Consider the following 20,036-nt stretch of genomic DNA (forward strand, 5'->3'; position numbering starts at 1 on the left):
ATCTGTGTAAAGCTATGGTGCACTCCAGTACAGTATGTGCCGCTGTGTCTAACCACGTCGGTTTATGACCCGCCTTTAAAACAGGAGGAGCTTCAACACCACATGGTTGGCCGTCTTCTTAGGATTTATCTTTTAAATCATCACCTGACATCGTCTTCTATCGCTGTGTTATCGTACATGTTTATATCCTATGTCGCAACTCAACATCTTACGATGCCCACATTTTTAAAATGGTCGATTTAAAACGATCTCGTCGCTGTTTTTTAATCACCCACGTGCGTGTTAGGTGACGGTGGCTAGCAGCGTAGCTTTTTTTGTACGTGACTTCGGGCGATATTTAACCGTACAGTTCATGTAAAGTCAAATAATGAAATGTAATATATATGTGCTGAAATGTATAGTGTTGTTAGTATGGCTAGGCCGCAGCCGGTTGTGCCAGTGACTTAATTTTTTCGGCATGTTAGCATAGCATGCTAGCAAGAGCTTCCGGGAAGATGCAGTTCCGTGCTGTCACGTGACCTTGTTTTTATGAATGAGGACCAATACGTCACACACACCAACAAACAGAGGCGGAGCTGAATATAAAAGAGAAGTTAGAGTTTTCTGACCTACGACAGCGGCTTGTTTTGAAATAGGCTAGCCCTCCGTGGTGAACTTAGCTGCCCCGAAGACTAATTCCAGAGTGTCGGACCGCACCCTGTCAGCATCCCGACTGGTGAGGGGTCACATTACTAGGAAAGTACCATGGACAAACATCAGTGACGGGTAAGATACGCAGCATCAAAAACAACAGCTAAAGTTTATTAATGACGCAGATAATGTGAGTAAGAATATTGTTTTATGCTATTTACAAGGTTGTACCTGGAGGTTGGTTATATTGGAGCTTATTAAAGGTTAAAACAATTATTCAAACACAGTGGCCTCTGTCACCACATTCTTTATGGAGCCCTCTTCTGTCTGATGTTTTTGAAGATTGTTCAATGTCCAAGGTACAAAGTAGGAGAATGCAGTTTCCCCCAGATTTGTTAAAACCCAGGGGACATTAAAAAGCAGCCACTTGGAGGAGTGTAGCTAGTGTGTAACCACCAGAGCTGACACACAGAAGGGTGCAGACAGAGGTAGGCTGGAAGTTTGCCCAGTGTTGCCTTAAAGATGAAAACCTACCAGTGCTGTTGTCTGGGAATGGTCGATGACGCCCCACCTGCCAAATCATAAAGAATGCAGTGTTGAGTAAGAGATGTTGCATTTGTAACAAAACGTAGAGATGCATGGTGCACTGAATCAATGCTACATAAAATGGAGGTTGCATATATATACAATATGTCACCGTAATCAGTCACAGACAGAAAAGCAGCTTCCACAAATGTTTTCTTGGCACTGAAAGTAAAGCAGGATTTATTTGTAAAATAAAAGCCAGTCTTCACTTTAAGCTTCCTAACTAGAGTAGCATTAAATGAGAGCTTGTCATCTATCCATACACCCAGGTACTTGTATGCGGACACTTAACTGTCAGAAGTGAAGATGCTTAACATCAAGCAGCTGGGAGCGCGCTTTTGAGAAGATTTAAAGTCAATGTTAAACTCAGCAGAGCGGTTTGTCATGACTGAAATGCAGTCTGATGCTCTTGAACCGCCTATCACAGGGTGTCTGCAGGTCCTTAAGAAGTCTTAAAATGCCTTCAGTGTTTCCACAATAACGCCTTTAAAGTCATCAGATAGTCTTAAATTTGAATTTGTGACGTGCTACAAACATTTTATCAAAGTTATCAATATTTTAATTTCTTTTTGTGAAAATGACTGAAGCCTTTCTATGCAACAGCCCACATTTCTAATGTTACAAATCTTTTTTTAAAAAAAACTATAATACTGTAATTTGCACTTGCAACTTGAAGGAAAATTGCAACTGTATTTTAGTCGTTTTCAAAAAGGAGACTTTTTTTTTTTACATGCACTCACTGGCCACTTTATTAGGTACACGTAGCAGACACTCAATGCATTTAGGCATGTAGACATGGTCAAGGTGACCTGCTGAAGTTCAAACTGAGCACCAGAATGGGGAAGAAAGGTGATTTAAGTGACTTTGAACGCTGCGTGGTTTTTGTTGTTGCCAGACGGGCTGGAACAGGAAACTGAGGCTACAGTTCACACAGGCTCACCAAAACTGGGCAGTAGAAGATTGGAAAAACGTTGCCTGGTCTGATGAGTCTGGATTTCTGCTGTGACATTTGTGTAAACCACATGAAGGCATGGATCCATCCTGCCTTGTATCAACGGTTCAGGCTGGTGGTGGTGGTGTAATGGTGTGGGGGATATTTTCTTGGCACACTTTGGGCCCCTTACTACCAACTGAGCATGGTTTAAACGTGTCCATCCCTTTATGACCACAGTGTACCCATCTTCTGATGGCTACTTCCAGCAGGATAACGCACCATGTCACAAAGCTCAAATCATCTCAAACTGGTTTCTTGAACATGACAGTGAGTTCACTGTACTCCAATGGCCTCCACAGTCACCAGATCTCAATCCAATAGAGCACCTTTGGGATGTGGTAGAACGGGAGATTCATATCATGGATGTGCAGCTGACAAATCTGCAGCAACTGTGTGATGTCATCATGTCAATATGGACCAAAATCTCTGAGGAGTGTTTCCAGCACCTTGTTGAATCTGTGCCACCAAGAATTAAGGCAGTTTTAAAGGCAAAGGGGTCCCACCTGGTACTAGCAAGGTGTACCTAATAAAGTGGCCGGTGAGTCTACTTCCATTAAAAAACATGGTTGATGGGTTGATGATTAACGCGTAGGGTGTGGCAGATTGACTCTTATAACAGGCCGGGTTGGTGAGGGTTTTTAAAAACACCCACGCATCAGTAGAGTCCAGTGTGATTAACTAGTTTTGCTTTTCTCCTTTAGGCAAAAGGGCTGGAGAAGCGCCTGACACACGGCAAAGCACCAAGGTGATTAATGCTTGACAAGCTCACCGGAGCTTTTGTAAGTAACATTTTCCTCCAGCACTTTCCTCACATCGTTTTAAATACGTTGTTTGGTTTTATCACTGCTGTTACTGTTTGAACTGACAGTAGCTTTGTATGTTGGGGTCCCATGTAAAATTCTTTAAAGGAAGGATATGCAGCAAAGGCAGGGGTTGCTCACAGTCCATGTTTCTCAGTTCAATATTTATTCCTTCTTAAACCAGTTAACAGAAAAGCAACTGCGGTGCTTTCTTTGTTTTTCCCTTGAAACTTATTGTCAAATGAAACGCCCAATGCAAAAACAATGTGACTATAACATGACTCCAACAGGGAAATAGCATTTTTAACAAGCTATATTGTATGCTGGGTTAATGAGATTAATCGGTGGCTACATTTTCAACGCAGCAGTAAATGTACTGTTTATGGCCAGTCTTTTTTTGGTTGCACTCATGTGTCAGGAAAAAAGAATGCTGGCTGGAAAGAAAGAGAGCTTGTGACGCAGCCGCCACGTTGCACACACTGCTCAACAGCGCACTAAAATATGTTTTGGAAACATTCGAGACGAAAAATAGCTAATGCAGTAATGGTCTCGGTCCATGTTTGATCAGCGCTGTGAGTCAGAAGTTTGACTGCAGCTCACAAGCAGTGCTTTACATAATCAACAGCTGCGTTTGACTCCACAGCTCTGATTGGCTGTTTTCCATGAGTCATGGTAGATTCTAGGAAAGGCAATTAGAGACAGGAGGAGAAGGAGGAGGAACATGATTCTTTTTAGATGATGTCTTGTGTATTTTTGTGTGGATACAGTGACAGTTTCAACAAATCACCTGACCAATGAACTTCCTATAAGTAACATTGAAAGGTTGTTAGTAAGATTTTATTGTATTAACTTCTAAAGTCTGAAAAAATCAAAACTTGATGCCCACTGTGTAACTAGACTCTCAACGAGACGAAACCGTTTTAGAACGTTGCAGAGAAAAGTCGCAGCGGTGTGAACTGGCCATCTGAGCTCGACTCAAGCCAGCTGATGGTGTCACCTGCAACTCCACTGGTCAAATCGCCGGCGGCAGGTTTCAGAACGTAAAGCACATCACCAGTTTCAACAGCCAAACGGCTTATAGTAAAGTCCGCTGGTCAAGTATAATATAATTTGTAGCTTCTTATATTCAGCCACTAAATAAGCCTGAAAAGCTGGAAACCAGAACGGAAGTACAGAGAGTTGTTGCATAGAGATGATACACCATCTCAGTTGCATTGGCGTGAACTGGCAGGTTTTTAGAACGTCGCAGAACGGCTCATCTTTGGTCTGAACTGGGCTCAACAAGTGTAAGAAAATTTGTTAACAACCGTTTTTCATTTCCAGGTCAGCATGTGACTGATGAGATGCAGCCAGAGAAGAGGGAAAATATCTACCTCATTTGCACTCAGGGTTCATGGCTCCTGGGACCAGCTGACGGACATCTAGCCAAGTGCATTGTGAACAGGTAGGTCTGTCGTTTTTAAACTTACAGTGCAGTCAGAAAGTATTCAGACCAAGGTTTTTATAGTTCACTAAAACTTAAGTAAAGACTAAAACTAGGAGTGAAAAAGCATTCTGAGCTAACTGAAATTAAAGTCAAATTAGAATTAAGCAATAAACGAATTGAAATGATATTGTATACTTGCAAAACTAACTAAAATACAATAAAAGATATACAGGAAATGACTTCAGTCAAATTTCTGAGTCTATGTGACAGTGAGTCAGTTGCCTTCACCAAAGGAACCAATACCGAAACAAATGAAAAACTAATCATTTTTAAACTGTAAACACTAAACTGAAACAATCAAGCTGCTCTTCAAACTGAATTGAAAACTAAAGAAAAGTACAAAACTCAAATAAATCTGATTCACATTTTCCTTTGTTGCAGCCACATGCTAAAACGATTCAAAGTTCTCATCATTTTCAACTCAATATCTTAAATACAAAGTGAAAACATGATTTTAAAAATGTGAAATACCATATTGGCACAAGTATTCAGACCCTTTGATATGACACTTGACATTTAGCTCCGTACTTTATGTGTTATAGTGCACATATATCTCATCACAGTGATCCACTTAATAACCATCTGCAGTAAATGAAAGTAGAATTTAACACGTGGTCTATTTTAAGTGCTCACAACCACGTCAGGAGACTGAGTGAAAAACAAAACATATTTTTATCCCTCTGCGCCTCCCACAGCTGTGGCCAGAGGCATTAGGTTTTTGTCTGTCCATCACATCTTTCTGAATGTAATATCTCAAGAATGCTTTGAGGGATTTCCCGATTTTGGCACAAACATCCATGTGGACTCAAGGATGAACTGATTAGATTTTGGTGGTCAGTGGTTGCTGTGACCTCACAAAACATGTGGGCCATAACTCAAGAATTCATACACTGATTATGACAAAATTTCACACAGATGTCTAATAGGAAAAAATTAGGAAGTGATGACATTTTACGCCCAAAAATGTCAAAGGTCACTGAACCTATGACATCATGATGTTCTGCAGAAACACTTTTCTGGCCATTACTCAACATCATATCTGAGTAATCGAAGGGGAGACGTTTGTTAGTATGCCGAATTAGTGACACTAATCATGGATGTCCACCTTGAGAGATCTTCTGAGGTTCCTGGTTGAAGGTGTGTGAAGCATCCATGTTTTAGAATATGTCGCTTCTTCACTCTTTACAATGCTTCCATATTTGAAGCATTGTCAACCATCTTGGCTATGTGTGAGTCTGGACTAAGCAGCAACCTCTGATGCTAAAAAACAAAGCTAATTCGGAAGTGTCAAAAACTGCAATTCAGGGGCGTCGGTGGCTTAGTGGTAGAGCAGGCGCCCCATGTACAAGGCTGTTGCCGCAGCGGCCCGGGTTCGACTCCAGCCTGTGGCCCTTTGCTGCATGTCACTCCCTCTCTCTCTCCCCTTTTCACACTTGTCTGTCCTATCAATTAAAGGCTAAAATGCCCAAAAAACATATCTTTAAAAACTGCAGTTCATCGAATGCCCACTTGAGGCTGGCTCCTGATAAGCGTAAAACCTGATAATTTATTAAGGCCCAAAGTTATGCGTATTTAAGGATGGGGACACTTGAGTGACAGGCTGTCTGTGAGGTGTGCTACAGTCTATGAATCAGATCCACCCTTCGCTCCTTCACAGCTCTAAACTCTCGTCCAAATATGGTCGCTCCTGGCTCCAAAAAATTAAGATGGCGATGGCTGAAATGCCGAATTCAATGCTTCAAAATGGGAGTCCACAAACCAGTGGTTGGCGTCACGGTAGCTACGTCCATTATTTATGCAGTCTACGGTCGAGACAGACATGAATGTAAATTGGAACCTGATTGGCATTCAACTGCGAGGTGGTAATTGAGGTTCATACTAAACTACAACAGATTGCAAGGTCAGACTGCAGATTTTCTCACTTCAGGCCCAGACACACCAAACTGGCTTTAGAGAACTTGTGGGATGAGAGTAGTATTATTACTGTGTCACCTAACGCTGCCATGTTTGTCCAAAAGTTGCAAATGAACACGCCAAACTGACGGCCAGCAAGCACGATGCATGTCCTGCATCTGCATCAGAGGACATACCCCTCCATATGAACAGAAAATGGTCGTCTGTAATAGTCATTCAAGAAGGGAAACCAGAAGAAAGTCTTGACTGTAGTTAGCCAGTTAGCATATTAACAGCACAATGCAATGTTGAAAGAACCGAGCACTGTTACCAGGCGCCAGTGAACAACAAGACAAACCATCAAAAAACATTTGTGCTAAAGCGCTCACTTGCTAAAGAAAAACAATCTTGCCTCATAACAGGTTCGTTTTACCTCACTCTCTCTTGTCTTAAGCTCTCTGTTAACTTTCCTCACTTCCATTTCACGACCAATGTTGAAATTCTGTTTCTGACTCTCCACCTCTGTGTCTTGATACAGGAGAGATGACCTGTGGCAACCAGCTGCTCAAAAACCTGCTTCTTTTGTCCCTGATCTCTTCGGTCTGTGGTTAGTTTACACCTTTACTTCTTTACCCGCAAAGAGAGAGGTCATTACACACTTAAAGCCTCACCCACAGATTTGATCAGTTCCATTTAAAAATCTCTGTGTTATTCACTGAATCAGTTAAACAGTTTATTCGCCACCTGCAAACAAGTTATGCTGATGAGCATCTGCAGCACTGAGACCATCACTAAACTCTACAGAAACATCTATGGATGGATTTTAGAGGCTCACATGATAAAGTTGATGGTTTGTCTGGTCCTCACCTCCCCTCTCTGTCTCCTACGCAGGAACATTTGAAGTGAATGCGACACAGACCTCCTATCAGGCAGAGGAGAACGAGGACATCACACTGGAATTTATGTTCACAACCAAAGCTGACAGTTCCCCTGACCGGTTCGAAATCTATTGTGAACTGTTAGCTGACGACGAGCACGTAGTCGTGTTTCATCTGTATGAAGGTGAAGAGTTCCTCTGGTCTCAAAATAAACAGTTTGCAGGACGAGTCCAGTACGACAAACACCTCCTCAGAGAAGGACGACTCGTACTGAACGTGTCCAGACTCAGAACTCGTGACTCTGGCCGGTACCTGTGTACAGTACACACAAGTTATGGGAGCAGCACTGGGAGATGCTCGCTCAATGTCATTGGTAAGTTGCTCCTGCAGAGCTTTCTTAACAGGTTAAATCCAAACCTGTGAAGAAAATGTGTTGCGGTTTATCCGTTGTGAATATTTTGTTTTCTTTTTGAGTAAAATGTTTATTCTTCACATGAATGACACAGATATGTTTGGTCTCTTTACAGCAGCGAGGCATTTGCTTGAACCTGAGACACTGAGCACAAGTCGACCACAACCACAGAGTCGAGGAAGGTACGGCCTCTACGGGGCACTGGGACTGGCAGGAGTAGTTCTACTGTTTGTTTGTTTCCGTTTATACAGACAATCGTGGTTGATTAAAAAGATTCAATCAGCCACTCCAAACCAACAAGATTTGCTGGAAGACTATGAAGACCGTTCAAACATTTGCGCTATGCCTAAAGAACAAGAATTAGTCATTCTTGCTCTGCAGGAAAACGATTCAATCATTTGCACGGTGCCTAAAGGTCAAGATTCCCACTCAGAGAAAAGTAACAGTTCAGGGTATGGAGGGGGAGAAACAGATTCACAAACTTAAAACTTGTGCACACCAAGAAAACCAGTTATTATGGCAGGGCTTGGTATCGTCACTGATTTCCTGAATTGATTTGATTTAGATTTTTCGATTGGGTGGGCAATGCCGAAAAATTTCACACCTTTATTTTGTTCGGTTCATTTTCACACTGCACTTTTTAAAGCAAACCAAACTGCCTGCACACTGTCATGCAGTATTGCCCGAAACGACCACTGATCAGGAAGAAAAAAAAAGCATGAGGAAGGAAAAAAAAAACACGGCTCATCGATTGGCCAGGACCGAAATCGGAAATCCATCCCCTTCAGCCGGCAGATAGCAACTGCGTTATAGTCCTCTGACCATATATCAATAAGCGCCTGCATCTCCTCACTACTCCACATCTGCCCACGAGACATGTTCCAACTTTTTCTTTTGTTACCTCTGCTTCTCCCGGTTCGCGCTGTTGGTTTTGGGTTTTTTTCTGCCCAAAATACACTGCACTCTGCGTCACTTCCTCTCTTTGGTCCACTTCCTCTCTTTGGTCCACTTCCTCTCTTTGGTTCGCTGGATAGTCCGTTTGCATTTCCCACTGTAAGCGAATCGCACCAGGATTCACTTGCAAGTAAACCGAGACCCCCAGTTTTCAAGCACACCGGGGTTCGCTCATTTGGTCCACACCACTCCAAACGAACAGAACTATCCGCGGAAGTGGACCAGGGTACGTTTAAAGCGAACCAATAGCGCCAGTGTGAATGTGTCCTTTAAGACAAGTTTTAAGACCCGACACAAACTGACCTAAACCGCTAGACATAAACAGTTGCTGGAAAGCGCTCTGTGCTTGTTTAAAACATGATGTCAGTGGCGGTGGATGAGAGACTGCGGACAGTATTGACTTTTTCCTCGTGGAGGTTTTATTGCACTCACAGTAACAAGCATAGTTGTCATCAGCTCAAGTTATCTTCAGGTCTGTCTCCACCGCGGCATCTTTACTCCGTGTTTGTCCAAAACATAACAGACACCTAACGGTTACAGATAAGACCCGGTAACGTCGGAGCTCCTCAATACTATGGTTGTTAATAATTTAGCGCCACGGCCTGTTTACTACCGGCGAGATTACCAAGGTCACAGTTTGACACATCCGTGGAAAAAGGCCTATGTATAAAGATCAATCTCAGATTTTATGAATTGATATCATGTCACTCAAATGAAGATCAGTTTGTTTTTATCAGTTTTTAACCCAGCCCTGTATTATAGTGATGTTGTGTTACAGCTAACATGAAACAAGCGTATCCCTCTGCACTGAACAAGTTAACACATCAGAGTCAACTTGTCTGCACAGATATCCGCCCTCTTGTTACACTGCATGCCTACCTACAACACATCACTGACATTGCTGTGCCCAAGTTGTACATGGAAGTGGAAATGACGGTGCTAGACTCACTTTGGCATGCAACGCTAGGTACCGTGTCTGAAGGGTTACTTTTGGTTTCAAAGGTACCATACCGAAAATGTTAGGGGGAACCGGGGCTATAGAGGGCCACTTAATTGTACGTAACTGTAACAGTGCATCATGTAATGGCTGAGTGGAAGCTGGACTTTCATGTGCTACGATCAAGAGCGATGCATGATAGCCACACAGGAGAGAGCATCATAGCGTTACTAAAGGAGGCTGGTACTGAGTATAGATTGGCGGCAAAAGATCCCACATTGTAACAGACAGTGCATCCAATATGAACTTTGTGGCTGGACTGAGAGACTTGACCCACGTATAGTGTTTTGAACACAGCCTGAATCTGACCTCATAGAGAGCACTGGAATTGTTAACAGTGGTGAGACTACTCGGCAGTCACAGCCTTTTTTGGACGCAACACCATAGCCAGCCACCAGCTAAAGCCCAAACAGGACCTGCTCCAGCTTCCAGGACCCAGGTCAGTCACAAGATGGGCCAGCTCAGATGACATGATTTTTAGAGCAATGACGAGTCACCTATGCACCATCACGTCAGCAGAGGCCCAGAAAGACTGAAAAGGATATCTTAACACTGAGCCTGGCTGGCATCACACGTGCCAAGGAAGTGCTCCAGGCACTTGAGCCAATGAAGGATGCCACTTTGGTGATGTCATTGGAGAGCACGCGCATTCTGTCTAAAATTGCACCACTTCATGCCAAGCTGGTCACAAGCACAGAAGGAAGCCTGGATGACACAGACAGTGAAGGACATCAGAGCTGCTTCAGCACAAGATCTGGGGAAGAGAGATGCCAGTGAGAGGAAGACACTGTGCCTGGTATCAGCTCTCGATGCTAAGTTTAAGGATCTACTCTTTCTCTCTGAAGCAGAGACCAGTAAGACCTCCTCCAGCCTGATTGATGCTGTGGTGGCGGCCATGAAGAAGCTACAGAATGTAAGTAAATTAATTAATTAGGCTATACCCTCATGCCAGCAACAGCAGTGCCCACAGGCATTATGTTTTTGGGTTGTCCATATGTCTGTCTGTCTCATTCTCATGAACATAATATCTTAAGAACGCTTAATGAATTTGTTTAGATTTGGCACAAACGTCCACTAGAACTCAACAGTGAACTGATTTGGAGGTCAAAAGTTAAGGTCACTGCAAGTTTGCATCTGTCTCATTCTCGTGAACCTCATAGCTCAAAAACACCTTGAGGGAATTTCCTCAAGTTTTGGCACAAACGTCCACTTGGACTCAACAATGAACTGATTAGATTTTAGTCGTCAAAGGTCTCGGTCACTTAGACCTCGCACCTGTCTCATTCTCGTGAACACGATATCTCAAGAACGCCTGGTGATTTTCTCAAATTCGGCCCAAGTTGTCTGTCCATCACATTCTCCTCAACGTCATATCTCTAGAGTACTTTGAGGGATTTCCCAAATTTGGCACAAACATCCACCTGGACTCAAGGCTGAATTGATTACATTTTGGTGGTCAACAGTTGCTGTGACCTCACAAAACATGTTTTTGGCCCAAAATCGAGAATTCAAATGCTAGATATGACAAAAATTTCACACAAACGTCTAATAGGATAAAATGATGACATTTTATATCCAAAAGGTCAAACAATTTTCTGGCCATTATTCAGTGCTGTAACTCAGACCCAAAAAGGGAGACATTTGGTCAGATACTGACTCTGTGACACTTGTTTTTGTCTGGGTATCTTAAGACTGTGCTGACTGTATAGATTTTCTGTGCTGCCGGGTAAATACATGTATGAAGCATCCGCGTTTTAGAAGTTTTATCTTCTTTGCAGCAACATACATATTCAAAGCATTGTCTATCGTCATGGTACGCATGGGACTGGACAGACATGGATGTAAACTGTAAATGCAACTTGACTGGTGGCAGTAGGAGTGTTAATGTTAATTTACTGTAAAATTAATACTAGTTTGATTTTATGCTTTGATGTTTTTCAGCAACAAGAGGAGGTAGACAGTCCGGTGGAGGAGAAGACTCGTCTGAGGTTTATCACCCACCTAACTATGAAGATAGCCCTACCATCGCCACCCAGCCACCCATGAAGAGACAAAGGAGCACCTGTGCATTGACTTGAAGTGACATTTGCCTCTGCCAAAGTCAATGCTGCACCAAAATCTGCACATCAGTGCCTACAGCTACTCAGAGTAGCAAAGTGCTTCCTGTGCAATCCTACTACAAGTGTCTGGACAGATTTCTCCACCGCAGGAGACATCGTAACTACACAAGGAAGAGTCCTGAAAGCTCGGCATGTTGACCCACTTGTCTTCCTCCACAAAAACCTTGACAGTAAATCATAAGCACTGGCATTCATACAAACTGGAGTAATGTGAGAACCAAGTTGAAATAATGAGAGATTGTTCAGCATCGCAATATATTAACTTATTGTACCTTTGTTTTTGTTTTCTTTCTGCAAGCACTTTTATCTTTCATTTCATTCAAATAGGCAGATGCAATTCCATTGTTTAGACTGAACAAAACACAGTGTTACTACATAAGATAGAGAAAGCCGTTCAGCACTCAGAGTGGAAAACACATGACCACAATGAGCTAGATTCCAATACAACAACCCACCCACAGATAAACATGGCATTAAAAAACAATACATGTACATACATTCTTTTAAAAACCGATTTCAGTGTGCTAAAAACAACAATGGCCTTATTTAGAGAGGATATCTCGCAGCCACCTTACATCTCTTAAAGGCTTGTGGATTCTGCACGTCCTTTATTACAGGAGGCAGCTGGTTCTGCTCCGTAGCACCAATGTGAAGAGAAGAAACCATACACATCGTGGTTTTGAATCTATGGATGTTAGAGGGACCATGCAAAATAATTTTGTGACATTAAATCCTGCACTATGCAATGGGATAGGACAAAATATTGCTTTGGGAATACAATTTACTCCTTTTTTTTTGTGAATATGGGGCTCAATATTTGTTTTTATTTTTATTTATTTAACCTTTGTTTCACGTTGAGATTGAAAATCTCACCTGGCCAAAACTGTCCTGTGCACCTTTTTACAGCAGTGCCTTCAGTGTTGCCAACTTGTTGACTTTCTAGCTAGATTTTTTTTCACTTTCAGACCCTCTCCTGCCTTAATTTCTAAAAAATAACCCACTGCCTCCGCAGGCAAATGGACCTGCACTTGTATAGTGCCTTTCTAGTCATTCAACCATTCAAATGACGTAAAGACTACATGTCCATCAGGAACCATCAGTATCTTGCCCAAGCATACTTCGATGTGCCATTGAGGTACAGCCTATTGAGCTATCACGTTACGAGGTGGAGCTCTCTGGATGGCTGCTAACATTTGATATATGAGGCATAACCCAAATGTGTCTATAGGTGTAACTGGATAGGCAGCTTCTCCATGCAGATTCTGACAGTGCCAAAGAAGTAACCAATGTTCTAGACGCTTTCAAACTAACAGCAAAAACACTCTAAATGGGTCCCTTTGTATTTTGACAATGAATGTTTGTTGTTGCAGTAGCTGATGGGAGATTATCAGAGACCCAAGCCATTGCCCTAGCAACAGAATAGCAAGTAGTGTTGATCATTGCTGATATCATCCACACTCCCATATCGTCGCTGTCCAATGAAAAACACGTATCTCCGCTTTTGATGATTTCAACTTTCTATGCGCTTTGATGGACACTTCTGACACCCAATAGAGATACGTGTTGAAAAGATGATGTAATAAAACGTCTTTCAATTGGTCATTTGGATACCCACACTAACGGTTGCTAGGGAATATTATGGACACTCCATGCACTGTAGAAAGTCAAAATCGTCAAAAGTGGAGATACATATTTTTCATCGGACAGCGACGATATGCTGTCATAGGACACTAAAGTAAAACACATGGTAAAAATGATTGAACCCTGCCAATATGCACCTTGATGTGTGCATTTTAGTCAGTCCGTTGTGCCTGCTCTGTATCAAGGAGCACCAGCTGCAGTCCAGGAGTGAACCGCTCATGCTTTAAAGATAGATAGTTACTTTATATTGCTGAAATGTCTTTATTTAATTCAAAGCATGCCTGTTTGAAACAGGCGATTGCTTGGTCTGTTGTATTGCTGCTGTGCTTTCTCGAGAACCGCTCATACAAACCGCTTCACACTCCACGCTGCCCTTCTTTGGGTCCGTAGCAATACACCTGGGCCCCACATAGCTATAGATTCATTGTGATGGGCTGATGTGAAGAACAAATCGTATGTCGAAACGGGTCCCCAGCAGTACACCTGGGGAGTGTGAAGTAGATCGGATGAATGGTTTTCGGGACATGCAAAGATTAGATTACAGTATATAAATAGTTGAGTGTTTCTGCAGATAGAGTTAGTAGAATTATATTTAAAGTTTATGAAAACGCGCTGTATTTTTTAAAGTTCAATAAATCTGGATATTTTCAAAGTCTGTGAGTAATCGTGTTAAATTATTGTGATTTCAATGTGTGCATGAGCTTTGCAGTCCTATTTTATCCCTCTGAGACCCACCACAGAGGGACAGGGGATCTTTATGGGGTCATAGCAGGTCAACAGTAGTTGCCACATAGAAGTAGTATACATCATTTGAAAGCAGGGAACCTGAAGATAAATTGGAGATAGTCCACTGTGTGCTAACTTTTTCTAGTCATAAAGCTGCAGTAAAAATGTTTTGGTTAACCGCCTTTCAAAGTTTAGAGGGGGTATACAGAAGTTTACAGGATTATGATGGAGGTGTTTGACAGACATTCTCATCGTCATGAGTGTCTTTTAAGTTGTTGCGGCAATTTTCTAGTTGATACCATTTGTTAACAGATTTGGTGCTAAATTAAAGCACTTCTGAGTACTCGAGATTTGTTTAAAATGGTCAAAAATCCCTCTGAAATATCACATTAAGCCCCCAAGACCTTGAGACCATGAAAATATTCATGCTGTGATTTGGTATCAAAACAATTAACATTCAGAGATTTCTCTAAGAATTTTTGGGCGAGCACTACTGTTCTTGAAACTGCTCAGAAACCCCCTTATGGTCAACATGCCTATGAAAGTCATGCATGCTCTGAATGCCCGAGTTCTCTGGTTTGTGATTGTAAAGTTTCATGAGGCTGTGATTATCCAAGAGGTTGCAGTAGGTCCATTTTATACAATGATTTCCATTTCCAATAAAGGTCCCACTACAATGAAATGGCTACCATGGGGACGATCATCATCACACATGGATAGAATTTGGCACATGGAATCCGCAAGAGTCTCAGTTTTCCAGTCATACCCAATTTATACAATTCAAATACTGGTTAGGGGCCCAGTATGCAGAACTACTCAAATGCAATAGGCGAAAATAATGTGTGCTGCATGGGTTTTGCCCCAAACTGCATGGGACTGGCATAAAGTGGGCATGTCAATAGTTAAAAACATTATTGTACAAGGCCTCCATCTGCTGGTATCTGGAGGTAACACATGGTGAATTACTTTTAACCATTAAAAAATTTCAAAAAGGCATATATACAAATTTTTTCTTTACATTTTCAACATGTCAAAAATAAATTATGAGTCTTTAATTGCTTTTCGAATTTCTTAACTATCCAATTTGGTAATAATTACAGGGGAAAATGAATCAGAATCAGAAGTACTTTATTGATCCCTGAGGGGAAAGAGTGATTCGTTACATTCGCTCCAATGTAAAGAATAGAGAATTATGACAAATAAGAGTATGAAATAGAGGTAAATATGAAGTAATAAAATACAATAAAATAGAAATATCAATGTGCATTACGCTACAATGATGACACTAGTTCTTAAGATATTAAGAATAAAATACATCCTAACTGTGCTGAGTCTGTAAGTGTGTAAACATATACACACACGTGCACTGTGCTACATTACACTGTATAAACTAGTGTTACATTCAGAAATATCAAACATGTATTATGCTTTAATGCTTACAACAAACAATATATACATCAATAGATTAAAGACAATAATAATAATAAATATAACTATGTACAGTTATATGCATTGTATGTTGAATAAATATTAACATTCAAGAGGTGTTGGTGAGAATGAAGTCGTATACTGAAGAATATTGCGGAAGTTGAATTATTGCACCAGTTATTAAAGAATAAAATTAAAATAAATTGAAATTAAATTAAATTAAATTAGAGTAAATAATTGCACCGAATATTGCGGTAGTTGAATTACTGCACCAATTATTGAAGAATAATATAAAATAAATTAGAATAGAATAAAATAAAATAAAATAGAATAAAAAATAAATTAACAAAATTCTGAAACTCTAATTTTTTGTGTGGAGCAGTTGTTGATTTCAGGTGGAATTTGCTATTAATTTAATATTGGAAACTTTATTCTGTTGTCACTATGTCAGATTATATATCTGGAGACAAAGCATTTTTATCTGACCTTGATTTGCTCTCACTGAGAGACTCTAGGTAATGACCAATTTCTTGTAAGTGCAAACCTAGTTAGTAATAAACCCTATTCTAACTCTGATGCTATTGAAGCATCTTGGTGGCATTAATCACTAGCAAGGCATTCGTACCAAATTACATAGTTCTTTCAATGACTAATACAGTTGTACTGGTACAGAGGCAGCAGGCAGAATTAGACGTTCACATTAAAGCCAAATATTAGTCCACATAGAGAAAGGGAGACAGAAGTTGCAGCAGTGCTGCCATCTAGTGGTGATGGCAGTGTTGTACAGCGCTACATTTAACATGTACAGATGACACTAACTCAGTCCAATCCAGTGGCCCATCTTATATGAGTGTTCCTCTGTGCAGTTCATGCATGACTGCTGCCTGAAACTAACTTTGTGGAGTTAATTTCAAAAACAGTACTTATTGTGCAGTTCATTTAACTATTATATATGATGTTTACAGATTAATATTACTGCTACTTTGATGTGTGTTGCATTTTACTGCCGTGAGAACCCTGTATCTATAAAAAGTTAATTTTTCACAAGCTCAGAGGAAAAGCCTTGTTTTTTCCAGCTGATCCAAAAGGGTTTAAGTGTTAATTTAGCTTAAGAAGTAGGAGAAAAAAAATCTAAATCACAAGGATAAATAGTTTTAACTGGACAAGAAGGGAATGAAAAAATAGGCTATATTGGGCTATATTGTAGTATGCTACAAAATTTGCCTATGAGATTAAGTGAAGAAGAAGAAGAAGAAGATGAAGAAGAAGAAGATATACTTTATTCATCTCCGAGAGGAAATTCATTTTTTCTACTCTGTTGTCATATACATGTGTTCAATGGAGAGATGTCAGAGTGAGGGGGCTGCCTTGGATGGATCCCCGAGCACTTAGGGGTTAGGTGCCTTGCTCAAGGGCGAACTGGCACCTCTCCAGCCACCAGTCTAGACTCCATACTGGAACTTGAACCAGTGACCCTCTTGTTCCTTAGCCAAGTCCCTATGGACTGAGCTACTGCCACCCTAAAAGTGGACAAGAAGTATAAAAAAAAAAAGTGGAAGTACTCACGTAAAGTACAAGTACCTTGAATTTGTACTGAAGTACTTGAGTAAGTGGACTTACTTAAATTCCACCACTGCTTACAAGTTGAAAAAGTGAGGCATGAAGAATACCAAGAGGAGTATACACATTAAAAACAGCAGAGACGTGGTATGTAAATCTACCATTATATGAATAGAATTAATTGGCTATAGCATAAGATGACAAACAAAAAGCAGAAAGGGATGCTAATCACAGACGACCTGTTGCATGTCACTGTATGCCTTTTTGGGTGTATAAAAAACATTGACATGTCAGTTACAACAGCATAACAGAATAATAACGTAATTGAAAAATAATAAAAGATAACAAAACAAAAACTGCTTGGGTAAGTGCACATTTTACAGCCTTAAGTGGGATATTTACTTCTGCATCGAATCGACGCCGTACCTACGCCACTGGCTCTGCGTCAACATAGAGCCTACGCTGTACCCTACACCAGTACTGGTGAATTTTGTAACATTACCTTTGTTAAATGTTGCTGTTGTCCCTGCCTTCAATGAGTAGAGGAAAAGTCCGCTAGCCGCTATGCTAATTTATACAATGTAAAATACCATAGGCTTGTGCTAAAAACATTAGCATGTTGTATTTGTGGGGAAAATGTGTACAGATAAAGACAAGTGTTTTGTCTGTGAATGCTGTGAGTTACAGTGAAGCTGATTTGTGTACTTGTGTTTGAAACTGTAATAATGTGTGTTTAATGTGTGTTTTGAATCAATTCATTATCCATTGATTGTTATTCCAGTCCAGTGTCGCCTTTTTGAATCTTGTATAGAGTCAATTTCTCCCATTGTCTTTGTAGTTGTGCTTCTTGTAGTCTCAGTATGTGTCGGTTTCTCCATTAAAAAGATTTTTTCCATAACTGTAAGCCATTGGGCCTTCGTTGGTGGTGTTTCTTTACCCCAGTTCCTAGTGATAGCGTTCTTGCTTGCTACTAGCAATATTTTGATCAAATGTCTATTACTAGCAATATCATGTTCTTCAGAGTATTTACATAGATAAAGCACCAAACAACTCCTAGGAACCTCATACTCTATCTCTTAACATACCATTTCCCAAAATACAGTTATTTTCTGACACTTCCAAAACTCTTGCCAACTTTTACAGCCAGTTCAAACAAATGTCACCTCCTTATCCCTTCAACTTTTGTAATATGACTCCAGAAATCCGTCTTTAATCCCATAAAACTTTCTGGATTGAGCGGTCAGCGCAGCACTATTTGTAAGGAAGTGGGTCAGGAAATTAGAGTCAAGAAAACGTAGATAGGTCCCCAACTTGCTGCTGGCAGCAGGCCATGTTCGCTGAGCTCCTCCAAAAATGGTCTGAATAATATGTAGGTTAGTGGGTTGCAACACTGCCCCGAAAAACAGACTTGTGCACGCTCGGAAGATTCATGTTTGAGGAAAATAAAGTGGGTCGCCAGAGATACACAGGAGCATCTTTATTAGGTATAAATAGGTTCATCCTGGGGTTTGGGATTAGCTCCTGCAGCCTGGGGGAAGCAGAGATGCCTTCAGAGAGAGGCAGCCTGTGTGCATCAGCTGGTATCATTTGGCAGAGGAAGACAAAGACTCAGGAGGAGCTTTATCTCTGTGAGTGTAAACAGGACTGGGCTCTGCCTGCGACACTGGCATTTCCTGTCTGAAAGTCTGAAACACAGAAAGACAGATTCACATGCGTCAAAGGAATGGAAAATTTTACATTGCATTAAAAAAGAAACAAGAAAAGCCAACATATTTACATCAAATAGTTAAAATGGTATAATGACGAAAACTGTGTCTGTGTCTGTGTGTGTGTGTCTCTGTTCCATGTTTTTCTCCTCACTGACTTGGTCAATCCATGTGAAATGTGGCACAGTGGTAGAGGGTCATGGGAGGATGCGAATGAAGCAATATTACATCAATTGGCCAAAGGGGGGCGCTATAGCAACCGATTGAAATTGCAAACTTTGAATGGGCATATCTCATGCCCCGTATGTCGTAGAGACATGAAACTTTGCACAGAGATACCTCTGCTCATGAGGAACAAATCTGCCTCAAGAACCCATAACTTTCGGTTATATAGATTTTCCGCCATTTTGAATTTTTGAAAAACACTTAAAATCAATCTCTTCTTAGGAAGTTTGACCGATCTGCATGAAACTCGGTGAACATAATCTAGGGACCAATATCTAAAGTTCCCTCTTTNAAATGCTTAAAAAAAGCTAAAATGTGGCCGATCGCTGTGGCTCCCCCTGTGGTCCAATGTTGTTGTTTTTTTTTCTAATTTTCTAAAACTGTCAGTGTGTCATTCTGTCTGTCCCAGGTTTTTCTACTCACTGACGTGGTCAATCTATGTGAAACTGCACATAGGCATTGAGGATTGGCAAGGGTAGAAGGTGACAAAGCTACCAATGGGTATGGATTAGTAGAAGATATTAACCTCATTTTTCCCAAATTGTACAGTATGTTTATTTCATTTTATGTTTAAACTGGAATTAGTTTTACTCATTTAATTCTGGTCCAGTCCATGGTTCAATAAGTTCTCCATTTACTTTTATGATTGCTGATGATTTCTTTGCCAACCTGGGTTTTAAAAAGTGCTTTGTTGTTATTAGAATATGTACAAAAGAGTCATGTCAGCACACAGCATATTTGTGAAGGCTTTGTGTTTTGGTTGAAACAGTTTGCAATGATTTATATAATATTTGTCTGGAGACCATAGCAGGCTTTTTTTTAGTAAAGCTTTAAAATTTACATTTTAATTTAGATATTGGCTCATAATACATATAATATTCTTGGTTATATCTTATCTATCTACAGTATGTTGACATTTACATGACAATTGTTTCTTAAAAATAATATAAAACATTTCTGAGACAGCTACAAAGTACATATAAGTAGAAATTAAAGGTATA

The 20,036-nt window shown here is 40.6% G+C and overlaps 1 long non-coding RNA gene across 2 annotated transcripts; it reads left to right on the plus strand.

Annotated features, from left to right (window-relative positions):
• The first annotated feature begins 95 nt into the window (after window positions 1–95).
• Window positions 96–14,033, plus strand: LOC126403788 (uncharacterized). 2 transcript variants are annotated; one of them, XR_007571363.1, is made up of 7 exons: window positions 96–765; window positions 2,911–2,988; window positions 4,333–4,453; window positions 6,927–6,995; window positions 7,280–7,639; window positions 7,794–10,542; window positions 11,571–14,033. It is a non-coding gene; the product is annotated as an uncharacterized LOC126403788 (long non-coding RNA). The 2 variants fall into 2 exon arrangements; XR_007571364.1 differs by lacking the exon at window positions 96–765 and adding an exon at window positions 2,116–2,747.
• The last annotated feature ends 6,003 nt before the right edge of the window (window positions 14,034–20,036 follow it).

This window comes from Epinephelus moara, chromosome 17, assembly GCF_006386435.1.
Source record: "Epinephelus moara isolate mb chromosome 17, YSFRI_EMoa_1.0, whole genome shotgun sequence".
Taxonomy (NCBI): domain Eukaryota; kingdom Metazoa; phylum Chordata; class Actinopteri; order Perciformes; family Serranidae; genus Epinephelus; species Epinephelus moara.